This window comes from Aquarana catesbeiana, linkage group LG03, assembly GCF_042186555.1.
Source record: "Aquarana catesbeiana isolate 2022-GZ linkage group LG03, ASM4218655v1, whole genome shotgun sequence".
Taxonomy (NCBI): Eukaryota; Metazoa; Chordata; class Amphibia; order Anura; family Ranidae; genus Aquarana; species Aquarana catesbeiana.
Genome location: NC_133326.1, coordinates 338,859,848 through 338,882,250, shown reverse-complemented (window position 1 = coordinate 338,882,250; position 22,403 = coordinate 338,859,848).

Sequence of the window (22,403 nt, the reverse complement as noted above, 5' to 3'; positions counted from 1 at the left end):
TTTGACTGGGCCATTCTAACACATGAATATGCTTTGATCTAAACCATTCCATTGTAGCTCTGGCTGTAATAAAAAGAAGACAAAAGCGCACCAGCCTAGTGCATTAACTTTTAAAACATTTATTTGATAAAAAATAATAAAGGAAATAACTCACAGGCGATTGGTGGAGGAGGCACAACATAAAATCGCACCGGTATACAGTCTGCGATTTGGAATGAGCGGAACCTTCCAGGGGTCGTGGAGGAACGCACAGACGCTGCAATCCGCTAACGCGTTTCGAGGGGAATGTCCCCTCTTCCTCAGAGCTATGCAGTGCAACCTCACTCAGCGAACCTCACTTATAAATGCCTGCAAGCCAATAAGACAGGGGTGGGGTGCGGGGCTCCCCCCCTTAAGAAATCCCTCCCTCCTAAGTCCTCTGATCAGGCATACCCTATACGCATAAGTGCATATGCAGACGTATGCACACACCATATGTACATGTGCATGCATACACACACACACATATATATACACACAAAAAAGCAGCTAGTAAATGACCAATTGATAAATGAAATAGAAAGTAAACAGCAATCTACTGTGCATACGGACTGAAGGGCAACATGTGGTATCTAGACATAGCAGATATACATCAAAGTAAACATAACCAGTCGTACTGCCAAATAAAAATGACAGTAAACAATGCACATCGTAATGGGTGAGAGTCACACTTCAAAACATCATACTACACATCTCAGGATGTACACAGTGAATGGACGTGTGCATGTACTTACACTTAGTATTGTGGGGGTCAGTGCCTGTAAAGAGCCTCCACAACAGCTGCACCACGGGCCGGTACATGCAGCGTGTCTGCGATCAGAGAGGAACGCACACCGATGTGCTTGCGTTCCAAGCTACAGGAAGAGAAGGTGGAGTGTGCGTGTCACGCTGGAGGAGGGAGGCGGGGTAGACATCTCCCCCTCCGCAGGAAGCACAGCACATTGGCCGTGCGGGCGGCGTGAGAAAGCCTAGTGATGTGCAGCTAGGGGCGGGGCCAACATCCTGGTGTCTAGCAAAACGACCAGCTGTCACACAGACCATAAGCCAGGCTACATCTAGACTATAGATTGCCACAATACACAGCCAGCATGTATAAAAATGAAAAAATGCTGAAAAGACTGGAGATGAGAATACAAATACCACTAGAAGAAAATAGACTGTGTAGTAGGAGGAGGAATGATGATGAAATCATTAATAATAATAATAGTAATAATAAGAAGTGTGTTATCTGGTAATAAAAATAGTAGAAATAATAATAATGAAAAATAATAAAAATAATAAAAAATATATATTGTAGTAGATGATAAATCATCCAACCATCAGCGCGACTAGCGCACTGTACATGTAGCTCTTATGCGTATATGGGTGCCCACAGACTCACATGCCACTATTCGGCTACTGATCAGCTCCCATAATAATGGTGGTGCCAATAGTGAATAAAATGAATTTAATTAAATTAAATTAAATTAAGAATTAGGATCACGCTGAGTGAGGTATGCGCATGCAACAACATATTGCGACTGCTATACTATACGTATTATATAATAACAATACAAATGGTAAATGTAGCATCTTCAGTCGCTATGTGCAAACGATAGTTGTGACAATAACTGTGCAAGCAAAATGATATCTATACTTAACCACTAGATATATATCATGAATGATATCTCAAGTAAAACACTATATTGGTATAAGACCATAAGTGATCCACTAATAATCAACAAAACAGGAAATCGGCTACAACAGATAGATTGGGAAGTACATTGACGCTGTCCTGTGCGTGCGGGACAGCGTAAATGTATACAACCGGGAAAAGGCAGAAACACGGGGGGGGGGGGGGGGGTTGGGGCGGGGGGGGTTTTAGGTTGGTTTGGCAGATGAATACTCATCGAAATCTACACGGTCAGACAATTTTATGAACCTCGGGATCCTCATTCAACCCCCCAGGGGCCATACTGCCTAAGGTGAAGATCCAATAGGCCTCGCGTTTGCAGAGTCTCTGGTGTCTTCTACCTCTGTCAACATCACCCCTGATAGATTCGATCCCGAACACTTTCATACCCATGGGGTCTCCATGGTGGACATCTTGAAAGTGCCAAGGGACAGGGTATTTGACCCGTGTGTTAATAATGTCGCATTTATGCTCGCCAATGCGCACTCTCATGGGACGGGAGGTGCGGCCAACGTAAAGGCGCCCACACGGACAAATAATGCCATAAACTACATGGTCAGTACCGCAGTTGATGAATTGCTTCAGGTGGTGAGACCTGCCATCTATACCAGTGACAGACTTCTTCCTGTGCCACATGTATTGACAGGTACCGCAGTTCCTAACGCCACACTTGTAACTGCCCTTCTGATCAAAAATAGTCGACCAGACATTGATGGACTTGTTTAAAGGTTTTTTCACCATGCTGGGGGCTATCAGGCTTCTTAGGTCACGAGGTTTTCTATAGACTATATTAGGTCTATCAGGAAGGTGTTTACTCAAAATGGGGTCATGTTTGAGGATACTCCAGTTCTTCCGTAGAATACTTTGTATTTCGAAAGCTCTGTTGGTATATTGGGTGGAGAACCGAGTCTGTATAGTGTCTTCATCACTCGCAGGGGTAGGCTGTGAATCATGTACCAAGGGCTCCTCATATAGATGGACATATTTATTGCAGGCAGTATCAATAAGGGTGGAGTCGTATCCTTTATCAATTAATTTGTTACGGAGGATCCTACTCTGTTCCAGATAGTCGCTTTTTGTTGTGCAAGTGCGCTTAAGGCGACAAAACTGGCCATACGGGACATTCCTGATCCATCTAGGATGATGGTTACTCTCAGCATGTAGAAAAGAATTACCACTGCTGGGTTTGAAATGTGTTTTGGAAATAATTTTCCCATCAAAACCATTCCTGAGCTCCAGATCTAGGAATATGAGATTGTCACTACTGATGACATGCGTGAACTCAATCCCAAACGGATTGCTTCTACAGTGCTCAAGGAATTGTCCTAGCTCCTGGTCGGATCCATCCCAAATGATAAGGATATCGTCTATATATCTAGCAAATGAACAATTCCTCCCAATAACCCATGAAGATGTTAGCATAGCTGGGGGCGAACCTGGCCCCCATCGCGGTGCCCTTAATCTGCAAATAGTGTTCTCCAAGGAAGGAAAAATGATTGTGTTTGAGGGAGAATTCGACACAGTCAAGTATAAACTTAGCCTGTACAGAGTTAAGGCCACCTTCCTTAGACAAATAGTGATTAACAGCTCTAAGGCCATAGACATGATCAATCGACGTGTAGCTCTGGCTGTATGTTTAGGGTCGTTGTCCTGCTGGAAGGTGAACCTCCACCTTATGCCCCGTACACACGGTCGGATTTTCCGATGGAAAATGTCCGATCGGAGCGTGTTGTCGGAAATTCCGACCGTGTGTGGGCTCCATCGGACATTTTCCATCGGATTTTCCGACACACAAAGTTGGAGAGCAGGAGATAAAATTTTCCGACAACAAAATCCGATCGCGTCAATTCCGACCGTGTGTGGCCTGTTCCGACGCACAAAGTGCCACGCATGCTCAGAAAAAATTTCGACACGGAACAGCTCGGTCAGGTAAAATTAGCGTTCGCAATGGATACAGCACTTTCATCACGCTGCAATGTTAAAAATGGTTTAATACAGCGCACTCTCTTCTTCTTTATAATGTGACAAGAATTAAGTAGTTTTGCTGCTCATATTCACACACACTTCTCACAAACTTATTTCTTTACTATTTATCGGGATTCCCTCAATATATTTTGATTTGTCACATCTGACAACATTATTTTTTTTTTGTTTTTTTGGTTTTTAAGGCCGATTATTTTTTTTTTGGTTTGTATTTTTTTCAAGGCTTATTTTTTGTTTTTGGGATTTTTATTTGTACTCCTGAAAATTTTTGTGTGTGTTTTTTGTGTCAAGTTACCACAACACCATTGATATGTTGTTCTATTTAATCTGTAGGAGATTGTTTGGTGGAACCTGCGATTCAGTCAGGCTGCGACTGGTCCCAGGCTTCTCTTGGCTGACACTTAGCCCCGCTTCCTCCTGGCTGCCACTAATCCCCACCTCCTCCTGACTGCCACATTCCACAACCTCCTCCTGGCTGAGGTCTTCCTGTGTATGAAAAAGGGACATAGTTTTAGTTTTTTATTCATCAATCACACACAATTTTTACCTCCTGACTGTTGCAAATTGAATGTTACCAGATATAACAGACTATCCTTCTGAGCCCAGCATTTTTCATTCTTGTCCCAATTATTTTTGCCCACTACTGTCTATTGATATGTAAAACACTTTTTTCAATCAGCAATTAGTGATCAATAATGACATCTAGTAAACATCATTTATTTATTGACCAGAAATCTGTAGAAGAATGCTATACCTGACTCCAGCTGGGCTCCTCCACTTCTTCCTGGCTGGAAGGCCCAGGTTGGACATCGGAAGCCTCAGCTGGGGTGGAAGGAAGAGTGGAAGGAAGAGTGGAGAGGGATTACCTGACTTCAGTGTGGTCTGACAGAAATCGCAGTCTCTCATAGTACCACAGCCTGGGGACATAAACGTCATCTGCTGCAGCTCCGAACCTCTGGGAATCTGCGACCTTCTTGCGCTCCCTAAGATAAGTGCTCCTCAGGCCACCAATTTTGTTTTTTAAATAGGGGATGGTTGCTGTGGGGACCACTGGCTTCACCAACTCCAGCAGTTTCTCCAGCACTGCCTGCCTCTTTCATTTATTGTTATAATGGGGATGTCTCACCTGCCACAGACAGGGCAGCTCCCTGTATTTGTCTATGAACAGGGGGAGGAAGTTGTGGTCATTGAAGCCATCCATTTTCTCTGCAAGACACAACACAAGACAAACCCTAAGGTCAGGCCAAACTCTCCTATTCTTGTTACAATATAGGCTTCAATTTCGAAACAATATAGGCCCAAGTTTAGATCTTATCACGATCGGCGCTTTCGATGCTCCTTCCTCCGCTCACAGATCATACGTAATACGCACGCGTGTTGCGCTTTATACACGCTGCGCATGTGTGTAACTCCGCCCACCCCTGATGTTCTTTCTAGTCTATTCCCCGCCCCTTTTCGTTCGGCGCAGTGGGGGAAGAGCCCATGGCGGAGACACAGCAGGTGCGTGCTAATTATAGCAACGAGGAGGAGGAGGAGGAAAGCCCGGATCCGGACACATCCCGATCCAGAAGGAGAAGATTTAAGGCCTCAAATATGTCCTTTGGGGAGATGTTGGAGATGGTGGACATCCTGAAGAGGGCCGACTATGAGGGGAAGTAAGGGCCTTACCCCAACCCCAATGTCAGAAAGGCCAAGATCATGGCGAAAGTGGTCAAGAGTCTGCACCGGCATTTCGGGGTACGACGATCAAAAGATCAGCTCAGGAAGCGGTGGTCAGACCTGAAATTAAGAGAACACGAGCAGTACAGAAAGATCCGGAGAGTGCTGCAAAAAAGTAAGTAGTTGTCCTGTGTTCCTATTCTTTATGTTTATTACGTTCGTGCTGCTCCATGTGCTTTTCTTACAAGTCTACATTTTTACATGGCAAATTTCATGTTCATGGGTACATTATTCGTTCGTATCAAACATTTTTCTTTCGGCCTATAAAACACCATTGTTTAAGCCATATGCATTTGGCCACAATTTTTACGCCCTACTTGTCATAAACTATTTTGGTTGTGTAGATGGCTTTGTTACTAGAATGAAATGCAAACTAGATTCTGTGTAAGGAGAGGACACTCAGCAGCTGTTTTCACATCTGGACACTGGAGCACTAGTGTGGGACACAAGAACACCATTTTTATTAGGGGGCCCACACAGGTGCTCCAGTGTATACTATAGGGGGGGGCTTCATCTGTGAAGCTTGTACCAAACAGGTAAAGTATTGAAGCTTGACAAAGGACACTGAAAATACCACATTTTGGAACTCTGCCAAAATAGACAATTGTACCCCACTTCCAAGCAATGTTTTATAATTATAGTTCTGCCATCAAATCACTGTGTGCTAAGTATAGCATTTTTGTTTGACATAGGGGAGAAAAGACTCGGAGGACACCCCTCATCCGAGGAGACCACAGACCCCCCACCTCTGGAAGAAGGGGAAATCCACCCAACACAAGAAGAGCAGGAGGAGGAAGAAGATGTGGTGGAAATTGTCACCACAACAGGTGAGTGTCTGCGACCACAGGCTCAGGTAAGAGATGGATGACGGCATATTTTTGATACCCTTTTTTTTGGGTTTCCCTCTTTTTAGGTGATCGTGATGTTGTGGATCCAGATCCTTTCACATCAGAAAGTGCCCAGATCCTGATCGGGGAGATCATGGGGTGTAATTTAGAATTGGAAAACCTCAATAAAAACATCAATGATGTTATTCAAAAAAATAAAAACATCATTGATGTTTTGGGGCAAGTTTAAAACCCCTCCCAATCCCTTTGTTTTTTTGTGTGCTCCAATGTTCAAAATGTTTGAAAGATTTGTCGAAAAGCCTAATTTGGAGGATGCACACAGTGTGCCAACATGTGCTATCTGCCATCACGGGAGATCAATGGACGCGTTTTGGGGGTGCAACCCCTTCCTCAATAATAAAGTAGCTGAGAGGAAGGGGTTGCTCCCCCAAAACACGTCCCTTGATCCCCCTGCGAACGGACCGAAAATTCGCACGAACGTTAGAACCCCATTGACGTCTATGGGACTTGAACATTTGAAATCAAAAGTGCTAATTTTAAAGGCTAATTTGCATGGTGTTGTCCTAAAAAGGGTTTGGGGACCAGGGTCCTGCCCCAGGGGACATGTATCAATGCAAAAAAACTTTTAAAAATGGCCGTGTTTTCGGGAGCAGTGATTTTAATGATGCATAAAGTAAAAAAAAAAAAAAGTGACATATTGCTTTAAATATCGTACCTGGGGGGTGTCTCTAGTATGCCTGTTAAGTGGCGCATGTTTCCCTTGCTTAGAACAGTCCCTGCACAAAATGACATTTTTAAAGGAAAAAAAGTCATTTAAAAACTGCTTGCGGCTTTAATGTAATGTCGGGTCCCGGCTATATAGATGAAAATCAGTGAGACAAAGGGCATGGGTACCTTCCAGTCCATTACCAGGCCCTTTGGGTCCTGTATGGATATTAAGGGGAACCCCGCACCCAAATTAAAAAAAGGAAAGGCGTGGGGCCCCCAGGCCCTATATACTCTGAACAGCAGTATACAGGTGGTGCAAACAAGACAGGAACTGTAGGTTTGTTGTTAAGTAGAATCTGTTTGTAATTTTGAACTGGTACATTTTTAAAGTGTAGCTGCAGCCAAAAAATCTGTATTTAAGCTTTTTGGAAAACATAGGGAAGTGTTATCACCCCTGTGACATTTGTTTTGCTGTCTGTGCTCCTCTTCACCTCACTTTTTGTCCCAATGACAAATGTTTTTTGAAAATTTGGGGTTTTTAGTGAAACAAGGATTGGTGATAAAGCATCAGTGGAAAGGAGAAAAGTTTTTCCCATATTAACTCTTACAGGACAGAACTTCCCTTCCTATGGGGTAAATTTCATCTCACTTCCTGTTGTCTCCTTCCGTTTGCAAGTAGGAGTCGTTTGTAAGTTGGATGTTTGAAAATAGGGGCCTGCCCTATATACTCAGCAGAAATTTGGGCCTTAGGTGTTGTTGTGGCCTCAACACTGTAAGCCCTCACAGGGCCCTGCTGTGAAATATTAGATCAAGAATTGTAATTACATGCCCCTGTTGAACAGGGCCAGAAAAATTGGGCCTTTGGTGATGGTAGTGCTGGTGCCACAACAATGTAAGTCCTCACAGTTACTCTTGGTGGGCGCTGGAACGGGCCCTGCTGTGAAATATTAGATCAATAATTCTAATTACATGCCCCTGTTGAAGAGGGACTGAAAAATTGGGCCTTTGGTGGTGGTGGTGCTGGTGGCACAACACTGTAAGTCCTCACAGTTAATCTTGGTGTGCGCAGAAACGGGCCCTGCTGTGAAATATTAGATCAAGAATCGTAATTACATGCCCCTGTTCAACAGGGGCTGAAAAATTGGGCCTTTGGTCGTGGCGGTGGTGCTGGTGGCACAACACTGTAAGTCCTCACAGTTATTCTTGGTGGGCTCAGAAACGGGTCCTGCTGTAAAATATTAGATCAAGAATTGTAATTACATGCCCCTGTTGAACAGGGGCTGAAAAATTGGGCCTTAGGCACTGGTGCTGGTGCCACAACACTGCAACCCCTCACAGATACTCTAGTTGGAAAGAAGGAACGAGCCCTGCTGCAAAGTATTGCATCAAAAATTGTAATTACACGCCCCTGTTAAACAGGGGCTGAAAAATTGGGCCTTAGGCACTGGTGCTGGTGCCACAACACTGCAACCCCTCAAAGATACTCTAGTTGGAATGCAGGAATGAGCCCTGCTGCAAAGTATTGCATCAAAAATTGTAATTACACGCCCCTGTTAAACAGTGGCTGAAAAATTGGGCCTTAGGCACTGGTGCTGGTGCCACAAGACTGCAACCCCTCACAGATACTCTAGTTGGAACGCAGGAATGGGCCCTGCTGCAAAGTATTGCATCAAAAATTGTAATTACATGCCCCTGTTAGACAGGGGCTGAAAAATTGGGCCTTAGACACTTGTGCTGGTGCCACAACACTGCAACCCCTCACAGATACTCGAGTTGGAACGCAGGAACGAGCCCTGCTGCAAAGTATTGCATCAAAAATTGTAATTACACGCCCCTGTTAAACAGGGGCTGAAAAATTGGGCCTTAGGCACTGGTGCTGGTGCCACAAGACTGCAACCCCTCACAGATACTCTAGTTGGAACGCAGGAATGAGCCCTGCTGCAAAGTATTGCACCAAAAATTGTAATTACACGCCCCTGTTAAACAGGGGCTGAAAAATTGGGCCTCAGGCACTGGTGGCGGCGCCCAGAACCAAAAATGTTCTTACAAGCTATCAGCATGATCATTGAGGAGGAAGTGGATAATTACTCAGGATAGTCACTCAGCATCAGCATAGGCAGTCTTTGAAGGGATCTGAGATTTAAAAAAAAAATTATTCAGTTACATCAGCATCAGGTGCTTGGTAGCTGGTGGTGATCCAAGACTGATTCATTTTTATGAAGGTCAGTCGATCAACTGAGTCGGTGGACAGATGCACCCTGTGATCGGTTACAAAGCCTCCAGCAGCACTGAATGTGCGTTCCGAAAGAACGCTGGATGCAGGACAGGCCAGTAGCTCAATTGCATACTGTGCAAGCTCTTCTCCACCACTCCTTCTTTGACTGACCGAAGCCTCAGCAACACGTTGTCCAGAAACAGGAGTTTGTAACCTCCCAGTCTCTGGGAACGCGTAGCCCAGACCTTTTTGCAAGGCCTCCCGAAGATGTTTCATCCTCTGCTCCCTCTGCAACGGCAAGATAAGGTCCGCCACCTTACCCTTGTAACGTGGATCAAGGAGGGTTGCCAGCCAGTATTGATCCTTCTCCTTGATACCACGAATACGAAGATCCTTACGCAGGCTTTGCTGAGGCATTCGGTCCGGAGTCCTCTGGGTCACTAAGGACGACATGGTCCACAGCCACCTCCTCCCAGCCACGTACAAGTCCATGTGTTTCTTGAGACTGATCCCTTAAAGACTGCTGCTGATGCTGAGTGCCAGGCTCCACCTCCATACTGACACAATCCTCCTCCTCCTCTTCCTGTGTGATCGGCGGGCACGCAGGAACACTGTCTAGATAAGGGGGGCCTTGAGAGCTAAGGAAGTCCTCCTCTTCCTGCCTCTGTTCTGCCTCAAGTGCCCTGTCCATTATTCCACGCAGCGTGTGCTCCAACAGGTGGACAAGGGGGACAGTGTCACTGATGCATGCACTGTCACTGCTCACCATCCTCGTGGCCTCCTCAAATGGTGACAGGACAGTGCATGCATCCCTGATCATGGCCCACTGGCGTGAGAAAAAAAAAAACAAGCTCCCCTGACCCTGTCCTGGTGCCATAGTCGCACAGGTACTCATTGATGGCCCTCTGCTGCGTGTGCAGCCGCTGCAGCATGGCCAACGTTGAGTTCCACCTGGTGGGCACGTCACAAATTAGGCGGTTCTTGGGCAGGTTAAATTCCTTTTGGAGGTCTGCCAGCCGAGCACTAGCATTATATGACCGGCGGAAATGCACACAGACTTTACTGGCCTGCCTCAGGACATCCTGTAAGCCTGGGTACCTGCCCAAGAACCGCTGCACCACCAAGTTAAGGACGTGAGCCAAACAGGGTACATGGGTCATTTGTCCCTGTTGGAGGGCAGAGAGGAGGTTGGTGCCATTGTCGCAAACCACCATTCCTGCCTTAAGTTGGCGTGGTGTCAACCACCTCTGAACCTGCCCCTGCAGAGCTGACAGAACCTCTGCCCCAGTGTGGCTCCTGTCCGCCAAGCACACCAGCTCAAGCACCGCATGGCATCTTTTGGCCTGCGTACTTGTGTAGCCCCTTGAACGCTTACGGAGCACCGCTGGTTCCGAGGACAAAGCACAGGAAGAGGCCATGGAGGAAGAAGAAGAGGAGGGGGTGGAGGAAAGAGGTGTGTCACAATCATTAGTAGTGGCATTTTGGAGGCGTGGTGGCAAAACAACCTCCAGCACTACTGCACCTTGTCCTGCATCCTTCCCAGCTTCCAGCAGAGTCACCCAATGCGCGGTGAAACTTAGGTAACGTCCCTGTCCATGCCTGCTGAACCATGAGTCAGCGGTAATATGCACCGCCCTGTCCAGCGAGGCATGGACATTGCCTTCCACATGCCGGTAGAGAGCCAGAATCGCCTTCCATGAGAAAAAGTGGCGTTTGGGTACCTGCCACTGAGGAACCGCACATTCCACAAACTCACAGAAGGGGGCAGAGTCTACCAACCGAAAAGGCAGCAGTTGAAGTGCTAGCAATTTTGCCAAGCTAGCATTCAACCGCTGGGCATGTGGATGGCTGGGAGCGAACTTGTTTTGGCGGTGCAGCAGCTGGGGCAGGGAAATTTGCCTGGTACAATCTGATGTCGGTGTACCGAAAGCAGATTGCCCACAAGTACTTGGCTGTGATACACCTAATTCTACATCTTCATTCCTCTCAGTGCAGGTCTCAGAGAGGACTGAAGGTATAGTGGGGTTGGAGATCTCAGCTGATGAGGAGCAAGGAGAGGTCCTCTTTGTTCTTTGGTGTGGGTCTTTTAGATATGCTTGCCAACGAACTGCATGGCAGGTCAACATATGTGGTCAAGCATGTGGTGCCCAAGCGGGAGATGTTTTGGCCACGCGAGATATGCTTGAGACATATGTTGCAAATAGCGGTGCGATCTGATGCACTCGTCTCAAAAAAGGCCCACACCAAAGAACTTTTGGAATAACGTGCAGAGACAGCAGCGCCCTGCACATGCGGAGCTTTGGGGTGTGATGCAGTCAGTGTGCTGTCCTTAGGTTGGCCCCTGGAGGGCATCCTGCCTCTTTGGTGATGTGCCTCCTCCTCTCTCCTATCAGGCACCCACGTTGAGTCAGTGACCTCATCATCCCCTCCCTCCTCATCACTGGAGCAAACCTGGCAGTATGCTGCAGCAGGGGGGAGCATGACTGCCAGATTGCTATCCTTCTTGGGCACCACCTCTGTCCGTGCTCACGTTACTGCCTTCATCTAGCTCAGTATCATCATCAGAGCCTTCTAAACGCTGGGCATCCTCCTGGAGCATGTACCCAACACTGTGGTCAAACAGTTCGAGGGACTCCTCAGGAGAACATGGTGGGGCTAGGGAAGGAGTCACTGATGCCATTGAGCCGAGGGAAGAGGCCGCGTTGGCAGCTGCTTTGCCAGACAAAGTACCCTGAGCATGGGTGAGAGAGGATGAGGAGGATGAGGACGGCTTGGTCATCCACTCGACCAAGTCTTCCGCATGTTGCGGCTCAACATGGCCAGCTGCCAAAAAAAAGGCCAAGCGTGTCCCACGGCCACGTGCTGATGAGGATGCACGTCTCCCTGACCAGCACTGTTGCCTCTAGACACAGAGCCTGCTTGCCCTCTTTTATTGGCTTGTGACTGTCTGCCTCTCCTTGTTGGCTTTCCAGACATACTAATGGCCTGTAGCTGCACTAAGCTGGGATATATATATATATATATATATATATATATATATATATATATATATATATATATATATATATATAGATACTGCAGCTAGCAAAATCAACTGCCTGCCTGTAGTATGAGAACACCACCAACCTTCTACAGGTAGCTTTAGCTGAACACTGTGCAGAGCTCGCAAAAAACTAACTTGTAGCTTATTTAGCTGCCTGCGGTAGTGATAGGATCAGGAAAACACCACCAACCTTCTACAGGTAGCTTTAGGTGAACACTGTGCAGAGCTCGCAAAAAACTAACTTGTAGCTTATTTAGCTGCCTGCGTTAGTGATAGGATCAGGAAAACACCACCAACCTTCTATAGGTAGCTTTAGCTGAACACTGTGCAGAGCTCTCAAAAAATGAACTTGTAGCTTTTTTAACTGCCTGCGGTAGTGATAGGATCAGGAAAACACCACCAACCTTCTACAGGTAGCTTTAGGTGAACACTGTGCAGAGCTCGCAAAAAACTAACTTGTAGCTTATTTAGCTGCCTGCGGTAGTGATAGGATCAGGAAAACACCACCAACCTTTTACAGGTAGCTTTAGCTGAACACTGTGCAGAGCTCGCACTACACTAACTTGTAGTTTTAGCTGAACACTGTGAGGAGGACACGCTACACTAACTTGTAGCTTATTTAGCTGCCTGCGGTAGTGATAGGATCAAGAAAACACCACCAACCTTCTACAGGTAGCTTTAGCTGAACACTGTGCCGAGGTCGCACTACACTAACTTGTAGTTTTAGCTGAACACTGTGAGGAGGACACACTACACTAACTTGTAGCTTATTTAGCTGCCTGCGGTAGTGATAGGATCAGGAAAACACCACCATCCTTCTACAGGTAGCTTTAGCTGAACACTGTGCAGAGCGTGCAAAAAACTAACTTGTAGCTTATTTAGCTGCCTGCGGTAGTGATAGGATCAGGAAAACACCACCAACCTTCTACAGGTAGCTTTAGCTGAACACTGTGCAGAGCTCGCACTACACTAACTTGTAATTTTAGCTGAACACTGTGAGGAGGATGCACTACACTAACTTGTAGCATATTTAGCTGCCTGCGGTATTGATAGGATCAAGAAAACACCACCAACCTTCTACAGGTAGCTTTAGCTGAACCCTGAGCCAAGGTCGCACTACACTAACTTGTAGTTTTAGCTGAACACTGTGAGGAGGACGCACTACACTAACTTGTAGCTTATTTAGCTGCCTGCGGTATTGATAGGATCAGGAAAACACCACCAACCTTCTACAGGTTGCTTTAGCTGAACACTGTGCAGAGCTCGCACTACACTAACTTGTATTTTTAGTTGAACACTGTGAGGAGGACGCACTACACTAACTTGTAGCTTTAGCTGAACACTGTTCAGAGGACGCACTACACTAACTTGTAGCTTTAGCTGAACATTGTGCAGAGGTCGCACTACACTAACTTGTAGTTTTAGCTGAACACTGTGAGGAGGACGCACTACACTAACTTGTAGCTTTAGCTGAACACTGTGCAGAGGTCGCACTACACTAACTTGTAGTTTTAGCTGAACACTGTGAGGAGGACACACTACACTAACTTGTAGCTTTAGCTGAACACTGTGAGGAGGACACACTACCCTAACTTGTAGCTTTAGCTGAACACTGTGCACTACACTAACTTCTAGTTTTAGTTGAACACTGTGCAGAGGTCACACTAAACTAACTTGTAGCTTTAACTGAACACTGTGAGGAGGACGCACTACACTAACTGTAAATAGTCTAGCTGCCTGACTGTGGTACTAATAGGATCAAAAGGACACCAGCAATCTTCTTCAGGTAGCTGTAAATACTGTAACAAGACAAGCCTGCCTGTCAGTAGCAAGATAACAGTAACGGATCTAGCTAAACTGAATACAGTATATATATATATATATATATATATATATATATATATATATATATATATATATATACAACACCTGGGATGCATATATATATATATATATATATATATATATATATATATACACAATACACTGTAAGTGCAGCTAACTCACTGACTGTCCTGCCTAATCTATCTACATTAAATCAAATGACACTGTCTCTCTGTCTATCTATCTCTCTCAACGCCGGAACACACACTACACAGGGCCGCCGTGCAGGCAGTCTTATATAGTGTGGGGCGTGTACTAAATCCCCTGAGCCATAATCGGCCAAACCCTCCTTGGCTTTGGCCAATTACGGCTCTCTGTTCAGACGGCGCTGTGATTGGCCAAGCATGCGGGTCATAGTGCATGCTTTGCCAATCATCAGCCAGCAATGCACTGGGATGCCCCAGTGAATTATGGGCCGTGACGCGCCACACGAATTTGGCGCGAACGCCCCATATCATTCGCAATTCGACGAACGGGCGAACAGACGATGTTCGAGTCGAACATGGGTTCGACTCGAACACGAAGCTCATCCCTAGTCTCCAGAATGGCAGCTTGGACTTGCCACCTCCAGAAGACAATGTGGAAGGACTCCCATTCGTCTTCGTTGCGGATGAAGCGTTTGCGCTGGGGGACCATCTTATGTGGCCATTCCCTCACCCTAGACCAGAGGGTTTTTAATTACCGGCTGGCCAGAGCCAGAAGAGTGGTGGAGAACACGTTTGGAATCATGGCCAGCCGGTTCCGCCTATTTCTTACACCCATACATATGGCGGAGTATAAACTCAGTCATATCATCCTGGCTTGCTCTGTTCTCCACAACTTTTTAAGGAGAAATTCTGCCAACTATGCTGCCTCAGTTGGGCCTGAGGCCGGAATTCATGTAAATGAACCAACCCTGATGGTGCTTGAAGCTGGCCGTCCTGGCTTGCCCCCCCTGAGTGCCCGTGAGGTCCGTCTAAGATACCTTGAATATTTTGCGGGTAGGGGGACCATCAATATGCCAGACAATGTCTGAGACATTTTTTAAATAAAAATCTAATTTTAACTACTAAAATATTTGCTGAAATTTACTGCTTGTGTTTCTTTTAGCTGACCCTTACATAAATTTGTCCTATAAATGGCGTGATTGTGTAACATTAGAAAGCACTGTTGGGTGTTATTTACTAAAGGCAAAGACACTTTGCACTACAAGTGCACTTGAGACTGCACTGAAACTGCACTTGTAGTGCAAAGTGGATTTGCCCTTAGGAAATAACCCCCATTGTCACAGAAAACACCAATTTTACCTACCACAACAAAAGTTTGGGAGCATTGAACAATAATCCACACATTCTTGATTATCAATCTTTTTTAATACCAGCACAATCACATGTGCATTTATAAAAGGTTTTTAAAACAAACCAACATGTTTGTTGTATAGCAATTTTTTGGGTCACATTAATAAAAGTAGAAATGGCCATTTAAGGTAAAACAGGCATGTTTCAAACCAACAAGAAATACACAAATCTGGAACTTACAAAGTTGAACTTTGTTCAACTTTGTTCAAAATTGAAGGCAATATCAGACATGAGTATTTATAAACTGTGTTTGATATTGCGTTCAGATGGGGTGAAGTCATCCCTGGAAAAGCCAAATTTTGAAGATGCACACAAATTACCGAATGTCAACATGTGCTAGCTGCCATCACGGGGGATCAAGGGACATGTTTTGGGGGTGCAACCCCTTCCTCTCAGCTACTTTATTATTGAGGAAGGGGTTGCACCCCCAAAACACCTACATTGATCTCCCGTGATGGCAGATAGCACATGTTGACACACTGTGTGCATCTTCAAAATTTGGCTTTTCGATGCTATGTAAAAAAAGGTGCCACAAATTTTTATGGAAAAAAAGCCAACTACATTAGGGATTTCGAGGGGTTTTAAACTCTCCTTAAAACATCAATGATGTTCTTCATTTTGTTTTTAACATAATTGATGTTTTTCTGGATGTTTTCCAAGTCCCTATTACACCCCATGATCCCCCCGATCAGGATCTGGGCACTCTCACTGGTGAAATGTCCTTCATCCACAACATCACGATCACCTAATTATATATAAAAAAAAAAATACACCATGTATTATAAATATGCCGCCATAAATCTCTTACCTGAGCCTGTGGTCGCAGACACTCACCTGTTGTGGTGACTATTTCCACCACGTCTCACTCCTCCTCCTCCTGTTGGCTTTGGTGGATTTCCGCTTCCTCATGAGGTGGGGGGTCTCGGATGAATGGTGTCCTCCGAGTCTTTTCTCCCCTATGTAAAATAAAAATAGGTATACTTAGCACACAGATATTTTATGACAGAAATAGGAATATGAAACATTGGTTGGAAGTAGGGTACAATTGTCTATTTTGGCAGAGTTCCAAGATGAAGAAATATTTTTTTACTTTGTCAAGCTTGAATACTTACCTGTTTTGTACAAGCTTCACAGATGGAGACACCCATATAGTATACACTGGAGCACCTGTGTGGGCCCCCTAATAAAAAGAGTGTTCTGGTGTCCCACACTAAGGCTCCGGCGTCCAGATGTATAAACAGCTGCTGAGTGTCCTCTCCTTATACAGAATCTACTTTGCATTTCATTCTAGTTAACAACCCATCTAGACAACAAAATTATTTAAAGAGAAGTAGGCTAGCAAAAATGTATTCAAATGCATATGTCCAAAGCGAATAATGCGCCCATGAACATGAAAGTTGCCATTTTAAACTGTACAACAGTAAAGAAAAGCACATGGAGCAGCACGAATGTTAGAAAAATTAAGAATAGGAACACAGGACAACTACTTACTTTTTTGCAGCACTCTCCTGATCCTTCTGTACTGCTCGTGCTCCCTTAATTTGAGGTCTGACCTCAAGATGAGGTCCTGAGTTGATCTTTCGATCGTCGTACTCCAAAATTCTTCTGCAGACTCTTGACAACTTTCGCCATGATCTTGGCCTTTCTGATATTGGGGTTGGGGTAAGGTCCATAATTCCTGTCATAGTCGGTCCTCTTCAGTATGTCAACCATCTCCAACATCTCCCCAAAGGACATATTTGAGGCCTTAAATCGTCTCCTCCGGGATCAGGACGTTTCTGGCTCCGGGCTTTCCTCCTCCTCGTTGCTGTAATTAGCACGCACCTGCTCTGTCTCCGCCATGTGCTCTTCCCCCACTGCGCCGAACGAGAAGGGGCGGGGAATAGACTAGAAAGAACATCAGGGGCAGGCGCAGTGTATATAAAGCTTAACACGCGCGCGTAGTACGTACGATCTGTGATCGGAGGAAGGAGCATCGGAGGCGCCGATCGTGATAACGAAGGTAAGATTTAAACTTTAAATTTACTACTGCTTCTAGATTGAGGCCTATATTGGGAGAAGATTAGGAGAGTTTCGCCTGACATTAGGGTTTGTCTTGTCTTGTGTCTTGCAGATAAAATGGATGGCTTCAATGATCACAACTTCCTCCCCCTGTTCATAGACAAATACAGGGAGCTGCCCTGTCTGTGGCAGGTCAAACACCCGCAATATAATCATAAACAAAAGAGGCAGGCAGCGCTGGAGAAACTGCTGGAGTTGGTGAAGCCAGTGGTCCCCACGGCAACCATTCCTTATTTAAAAGCCAAAATTGGTGGCCTGAGGAGCACTTATCTTAGGGAGCGCAAGAAGGTCACGGATTCCCAGAGATCAGGAGCTGCAGCAGATGACATTTATGTCCCCAGGCTGCGGTACTATGAGAGACTGCGATTTCTGTCAGACCAGACTGAAGTCAGGGAATCCCTCTCCACTCTTCCTTCCACTCTTCCTTCCACCCTATCTTCCACCCCAGCTGAGGCTTCCGATGTCCAACCTGGGACTTCCAGCCAGGAAGAAGTGGAGGAGCCAAGCTGGAACCAGGTATAGCATTCTTCTACAGATTTCTGGACAATAAATAAATGATGTTTACTAGATGTTATTATTGATCACTAATTGCTGATTTAATAAAGTGTTTTACATATCAATAGACAGTAGTGGGCACCAAAAATTGGGACAAGAATGAAAAATGCTGGGCTCAGAATGATAGTATGTTATATTTGGTAACATTCAATTTGGAACAGTCATGAGGGGAAAATTGTGTGTGATTGATGAAGAAAAAACTAAAACTATGTTCCTTTTTCATACACAGGAAGACCTCAGCCAAGAGAAGGCTGTGGAATGTGGCAGCCAGGAGGAGGCGGGAGTTAGTGGCAGCCAGGAGGAGGCGGGGGTAAGTGGCAGCCAGGAGAAGGCCGGGCCCAGTAGGAACCTGACCGAATCGCAGGTTCCTCCCCTCCGCCTTCCAAACAAAAGACCCAGGAAGGGGAGTAACGTGCAGGATTCAGCACTCAGGCTGATTCAGGAGGCTTCTGCGTCCCTGAGAGCCTTCCCCACTCGCGAAGAGGCCTTTGCCTCCATGGCTGCCACCAAACTGCAGGATATGCAGGAGGGCCAATGCCTCATGTGTAAGGACCTTCTTTATAAAGCCTTAACTAAGGGGGTGAGGGGCGAAATCACACACAAAACACACCTGTGTGAGTTGGGCCATCCTCCTCCTCCTGCCACAACTCCACCACCACAGAAACAGCGTGGAAGGAAGACCAGAGAGTGATGGCCTGGGTTCAGTCTGGTCTGACAAAAGATGCAGGCTCTTGTATGACCACAGCCTGGGGACATACATGTCATCTTCTGCTGTTCAGGATCTCTTGGACTTCTGGACCAGACTGCACTCCCTTAGATATGGACTCTTCAGGCCACCAATTTTGCCTGGGTCAAAGGCTTCGCCAATTTCTACTGTTTCTCCAGCGTTGCCTCCCTCTTTGTTTGGTTATGATCCCTTAATAAAGGATTTTTGTTTCAATTATACTCGCCTATGTGTGTTTTCCTTCAAAAAGGACAGTTTGTTTGTGAGGAGGCAGGTACATTTCAAAAATATAATGTGAAATTAGCAAGAGACACCAACACCAAGCAATCTCCTTGAGATGAAATAATACAAGATAATAATGGTGTTGTGGTAACTTGACACAAAAAACACACCCAAAAATATTCTGGAGTTAAAAAAAAAAAAAAAAAGATCAGGCTTGAAAAAAATAATAACCAAATCAAAAAAAAAAAAAAAAATTTTTTTTTAAGTCAGATGTGACAAATACAAATATTATATTGATGAAATCAACAGAGATAATAAATAAGTTTGTGAGAAATCTGTGTGAATATGAGCAGCAAAACTACTTCATTCTTCTAGCATTATAAAGAAGAACAGAGTGTGCTGCATTAAACAATTTAAAACATTGCAGCCTGACGAAAGTGCTATATCCATTCCGAATACTAATTTTACCAGACCGAGCAGTTCAATCTCGGAATTTATTCTGAGCATGCGTGGCACTTTGTGCGTCGGAATTGGCCACACACGGTTGCAATTGACACGATCAGATTTTGTTGTCAGAAAATTTGATAGCCTGCTCTCAAACTTTGTGTGTCGGAAAATCCGATGGAAAAAGTCCGATGGAGCCCATACACGGTCGGAATTTCCGACAACACGCTCCAATCGCACATTTTCCGTCGGAAAGTCCGACCGCGTGTATGGGGCATAACAGGTTTTCTTCTAAGATTGCTCTGTATTTGGTTTCATCCATCTTCTCATCAACTCTGACCAGCTTCCCTGTCCCTGCTGAAAAAAATCATCCCCACAACTTGATACTGCCACCACCATGTTTCACAGTGGGGATGGTGTGTTCAGGGCAGAGGAGGGCTGGCAGCCTTAGGCCTGGGGGGCAAATCCAGTCAAGTGGCCCATTGAACCACCGAATCAGCTCACCATCTATCTACACCACATTCCCTGTACAGAGAGAGGGCGGGAGACTGCTCCACATTGCCCCTGAGAGAGACAGCTTCACACTGCCTGCACAGAGATAGAGACCGCTTCACACTGCCTGCACAGAGAGAGAGACAGCTTCACACTGCCTGCACAGAGAGAGAGACAGTGCAGTAAGAAAAGCACATGCAGGTGCACTGGCCAGATTAAGGGCATGGTGGGCCTGGTGCTGCAGTGGAGCAGGTTTAGGAGTGGCAGGGATACGAAGTAATGTCATATCCCAGCTCTCCTCTTACTGGCCACCCTCCTGTATTTCCAGGAGCCTGTGCCCAGACTTGGTCACAGCCCCACATGTGTAATGCTAGCGATGCCTGACACTTGATTTACCAAGCTTCCGTAAGAGCCGTGTGTCGGTGTGTGTTCTGAGGTGAAAGTTTTCAAGCCATCAGAATACAGTGATCACTGCTGGCAGCTATAGCAGCCAGCAGTGATCGCTAAAAAAATAAAGACACGCTGGTTGTACTGAAGTCAGTTGATAGATCGAATTCTGTACAACCAGTCTGCACATAGATAGATTGAAATTTCTGCTGAACTGGCAGAATTTCAATCTGTCTATGGTGGCCTAAGTCCACCAGTCTCTGGGTTTAATAATATCCTCAAATCTTCTAAAAGGGGGGCTCCACTTAGGTGTAGAAGTTCACTTTGAACTCCACCTTATTTCCAGAACTCTCTTTAGGGTACTTTAACACTGAAGGTGCTTTACAGGCGTTTTAGTGCTAAAAATAGTGCCTGTAAACTGCCTCTCATGCCACCCCAGTGTGAAAGCCCCGAGTGCTCTCACACTGGGGCGGTGCGCTTGCGGGACATTCTGAAAAGTCCTGCAAGCGGCATTATTGGGGCGGTTTGGGAGAGGTGCCCTGCCCATTGAAATGAGTGCAACACGGGTGGTTTTAACCCTTTCTTCGGCCACTAGTGGAGGTTCAAACTAAAACAACGGTAAAGTGCCACTAAAATGAGCAGCGCTTTACAACTACCACCCCAGTGTGAAAGTACCCTTAGGTATTAGACCCCTTTCACACCGAGGGCGTCTTGCAGGCGCTATAGCGTTAAAAATAGCGCCTGCAATCCGCCCTCAAACAGCTGCAGCATTGTCTCCAGTGTGAAAGCTCGAGGGCTTTCACACTGGAGCGCTGCGCTGGCAGGACGTCAGGAAATGTCCTGTCAGCAGCTTGTTTGGAGCGATGAAGGAGCGGTGTGTTTACTGCTCCTCCACCGCTGTTCCCCATTGAAATCAATGGGGGAGCGCTGGGATACCGCCAGCAAAACGCCGCTATTACGGCACCTTGCGGGCGGTATTAACCCTTTCTTGGCCGCTAGCGGTCAAAATGCGCCGCTAATCTGACGGTGAAACGCCGCTAAAAATAGCGGCGTTTTACCGCTGACGCTATGGGCAGCTTGGTGTGAAAGGGCTCTTAGATGTGCAAACAATAAGGTGAGAGCCCATCTAATACCTACAGAGAGTAATGCAAATAAGGTGTTCAAAGTGAACTGTGTCATTACATGCAGGAATGGGCATTGAGGGGGTTAAAACAGGCAGGGATGAAATGTAATATCAACTCCTCACTGTCTGTCAAATGTCTCTGAAAAGTGACCTGAGCATGGATCACTTTTCAGAGGAGTGGCAGTGCCTGCTGCAAGTGAATACAAGCCTTTGGGCTCACACTGGTGTGCTGTGTTTGGCTGCAGTGCGGGTGTACTGGTGGGTTTCCTTAGCCGCAGACCCTCAGAATTCTTTTAGGTTGCACATTTTTGCTGCATTTTCTGAAAGTGCACCAAGTATGCAGCATGCAGGATGTTTTGTGCACTTTCAGAACATGCAGTAAATGTGCAGCCTCTCTGGGACCGGGGGCAACATGCAGAAAGACTGCCAGTACTGCAGCCAAACTGCAGCATGCCAGTGTGAGCCCACATCATAACACCTTGGAGGGTGAGGTACTGTCACAGGCTGCTAGAAAAAAAAAGTTTTGGCTGCAGAGAGAGGGAGGGAGGAGCTCACTTACATGGATGGTCCCAGCCTGAGAAGACTCACTGGATTCCACTGCTCAGATTTAACTTTCCCGCCCACACATCCTATTCACAGACAGCACACGGGTTGCCCGGAGTGTGGGCGGGGCTGCCCGGAGTGTGGGCGGGGAAAGAGAGAGCAGGTCCAGCCTCTGCCAGCCATTCGTGTGGGGGAGGGAGGAGCTGGGCGGGGCTGCCCAGAGTGTGGGCGGGGAAAGAGAGAGCAGGTCCAGCCGCTGCCAGCCATTCGTGTGGAGGGGGGAGGAGCTGGGCGGGGCTGTGCTCTGTAAGACAGACTGTCAGCCCTGACAAGAAGACATCGCTGGCTCACAGTACTAGTCTCGGACAGCTCAAGAACTGCGCATGTGCGGTTTTGAGCTGACG